Source organism: Orycteropus afer, unplaced genomic scaffold, assembly GCF_000298275.1.
Source record: "Orycteropus afer afer isolate SDZICR_OR568_19922 unplaced genomic scaffold, OryAfe1.0 scaffold00674, whole genome shotgun sequence".
In the NCBI taxonomy this organism is placed as follows: domain Eukaryota; kingdom Metazoa; phylum Chordata; class Mammalia; order Tubulidentata; family Orycteropodidae; genus Orycteropus; species Orycteropus afer.
Window position 1 is genome coordinate 364,260 of NW_006922261.1, and position 3,851 is coordinate 368,110.

Below are 3,851 nucleotides of genomic sequence, written 5' to 3' on the forward strand. Positions count from 1 at the left end.
ATTTTGCTTTGGGTAAATCTGCTGCCAAAGAACTCTTTAATGTGTTGAAAAGCAAAAATACCACGTGGAGGACTAAGGTATGCCTGACCCAAGTCATGGTATTTTTAATTGTCTCCTATGCATGTGAAAGCTGGACAATGAAAAAGGAAGACCAAGGAGGAAGTGATGCCTTTGAATTATGGTATTGGTGAAGAATATTGAATGCACCATGGACTGCCAGAAGAATGAACAAATCTGTCTTGGAAGTACAACCAGAACACTCCTTAGAAGTGAGGATGGTAAGACTTTATCTCATGTACTTTGGACATGTTACGAGAAGGGACCAGTTCCTAGAGAGGGACATCATGGTTGGTAAAAGAAGGGGATGTCCCTCAATAAGATGGAGTGACACAGTTGCTACACCAATGGACTCAAATGTGGCAAACGTTGTAAGAAAGGTGCAGGACTGGGCAGTGTTTCCTCCTGTTGTATATAGGATCACTGTGAGTCAGAAATGACTCGATGACACCTAACAACAACAGCAGTAATTGAAATAGTGGACCTACATGCATTGTTTCTCTTATGGAGTGAGTATAGGCTGATATGAAGTCCCTGGGTGATAGGAATGGCTAATGCAGTCATTTGCTAACTAAAATGCTGCAGTTCAAATCCAGCCAGAGATGCTTCCAAAGAAAGGCTTGGTGATCAACTCCTGAAAGACTACAGCCATTGAAAAGTCTATGAAGCACAGTTCTATTCTGATATACATGAGGTCTCCATAAGTTGGAAGGACTCGATGTCAACTAATTTTTGGTTGTTTGTTTGTTACTCTAAACACAACTAAAATGCTACATTTTAAGAGAGAGATTAAAGTTTACTGAGAGGACAGTGCTCAGAAATGAAAGAATCTCCCCAGACTCTACCTTTATGACCCACATCTTTTTTTGTTGTGTGCTCTTGGATTGATTCTGACTTGCAATGACACTATAGGACTGAGGAGAACTGACCCATAGGTTTCCATGGCTGCAATTTTTATGGAAGACTGCCACATGCTTTCTCCTGTAGAGTGGCTGGTGGGTGTGAACGGCTGAGCGTTCACTTAGCTGAGTGATTAACCAGTGCACAGCTAGGGCTCCTTGACCCACATCTACTCTGACAAATTCTATCCTCTCCCTCTCATTATAACTGAAACCTGAATCATTGCAACAGCATCCTCTCTGCTCTTCCTGCCTCCATTCTAGCCCTAAATCTGAAATCTTCTTCATTAGAGCCAGAGTAATTTAAAAGGCAATTTTGCTCTCAAGTCATTTTTCTGTTCAAAATGCCTTATCAAAAGTTTACACTGATAGTGATTCCTCAGTAACCTTCCTCCTCCTTCCCCGCTCCATGGCTGCCACCCCCCCACCCATAATAAGATGCAATCATTCTCTGCCTCTCCCTACTGTCAAGGGACCCTTCTCTGGAAGAGTCACATTTCCTGGGCTTCCTTCACTGAATTATTCATCTTTGCTGCCTGGGCATGACAAAACTTCTCATTATAAGCCCTAGGTGGAAGTGACCTACCCACCCCAGCTCCCACAAAAAGCCAGAGTGAAAGCCCAGGGGAGGAGAGATACAGGGGCACGGGTGGGAAGTTTCCTTAAGGACCTGTGAGAGGGAGTCCTGAGACCCAGGGACTCAGGAGGGTGGATAGACCATCTGGTGGCTCATCGCTGTGGGTGACCATGGTTCTAGTCTGAGGTATCATCTTCTCAAAAGCCTTGGCCCAGCACAGAAGGCCTCTTCCCACCATGCATCCCAGCCTTGGAATCTTCTGCGTGCTGAGCAGTCAAGAAGATCCAGTCATGGCACTGGAGAGACCTCAGCCTATGTCTGGCCTGTTGGAACTCTGCTTGGCTGGACAAAGTAGGCCACGTGATCCCTACTGTACCGGAGGGACTGAGCCTCAGTGGGGAGAGGAGACTTCATTTCTAGCTTGAGTTCTGGCATTACCTGGCTGTGTGACCATGGGCAGAGTGCTAGACTTGTTTGAGATTCTTCTCTGGTGCAAGAGAGGCAGCACAGGGAGTGCAGGGATTCAGAGCCTGGGCTCAGGGGCCAGACTGTCTGGATTCACACCCTGGCTCTGCCTCTCCTGAGGCAGGTGACCGTCAACAACCATTTGGCCTGAAGGATCCTCTGTCTTCTCATCTGCAAAATAGGGACGGCAATGGTACCTACCTCAAAAGATGTTGAGGATGCAGGTGAGGCAGCTGACAAACTGACTTAATGAATGCTTGCTAAATGTTAGCTATCTGCCCCTCAGAAGTCCCCAGAACTGGCTCTGTTGAATACTGTACTTTCACATCTGTAATTTGTCAACTGGCACCTGGCTATTCATTCTGTCGGGAACATGGCATTCTGGCTATGACAGATGTGGTTTGTAGATTGCCTGAGCCCCCTTCAGAATATGTGCCATTGAGAAACAAAACAAAAAAACTTGTTGCTGTGGAGTCAGTTCTGACTCATAGTAACTCTATTGGATAGAGTAGAACAGTTCCATAGGCTTTCTAAGGTTTTAAATCTATAGGGAAGAACACTGCCACATCTTTCTCTCTCTGAGCAGCTGGTGAGTTTAGACTACTCATCTTTCAGTTAACAGCAGAGTACTTAAGCACTGCACCACTGGGGCTCCTTTTAGAATATATGCAGGTCAGTGCGAATTTCAGTGTGATTCCATGGGAACACATTGGGCCCTCCCCATTTTCTAGGGACCCTCAGAAACACTGTCATGGAGACCAGTTCTCCTGAGTTATGGAGCCGACCTGCCCAGGACTCTGCAGCAGCAGGTGTGCAATAGGTACTGAGGGCCAAACCTCAGGAGTCAAGAAAGCTGGGGAGCCAGAGTCCTGGTCAGTGGAGGCAGGGAGAGAGGACAGCAGGTCCCAGGGCCTCTCCATTCCCAGGGCCTCTGGGTATCCAGCCAACCGGCGGGAAATGTGCCTCTTGTCCTGCCCTCTTTGCTGTGAGCTGGCTGCCTTGGTGTCCCTGTTTGCTTTACAGTTTGGGAGTGACCCAGGACTCTGCCTGGAGAATGGAACCAAGAAAGAAAGGTCCCGGTCCCTTTGTTGGTCACCTTTACACTCATTAATGGTATAGCCCACTAATGGTGCTGCCCACTAATGGTGTACTCCACTAATGGTATTGCAAGCAAACTTACCAGTAGAGCAGGACAGACTGGCCCCTCAGAAGGCATTGCCAGTCTGCATTGTCATCCCAGCTGGGACAGCCATCACTTCCTCTCCATCCCTGCTTTCTTTATTTCATTTATACATTCATTCTAAATTAGTTAGCTGGCACCTACTGTGCACCTGGCATTGTGTTAGGTGCCATAAAATCCATAGCAATACCAAAAGAGGTGCAGAACTTCAACACATGGACTTACATTCGTGTGTGTGTGTGTGTGTGTGTGTAGTGAGTTAATTAAAGCGAACTGCACACGTGAAGATGAGATTATATACTGTGTGATAAATGGGGTCAAACTAAAGAACAAGATGTTGTGAATGTCTCTGAGGAGGTGATGTTTAAGCCTAGACTCCAAAGAAGAGCAGGTACTGTCAGGCACAGCATAGACGGAAGCCCGATGCAGGTGTAGGGGCATTTTCACACTCTTTAGCCTGGCAGAGTTAAGTCCTCTAAAGTCTGGATGCTGGTGGTTTCCACTTGTCTAACAAAGTCTTATACACCATGTAGGATTTTTTTCAGTAGGTAACCCTCAGGCCATGGGTGTCAGAGTCACCTAGGAAAGTGTAACAAAATATATATTCCTAGGCCACACCTCTCCCCAGAGATTTTGAATAAGCATCAGGGACCGAGACTCAATAATTTGTATT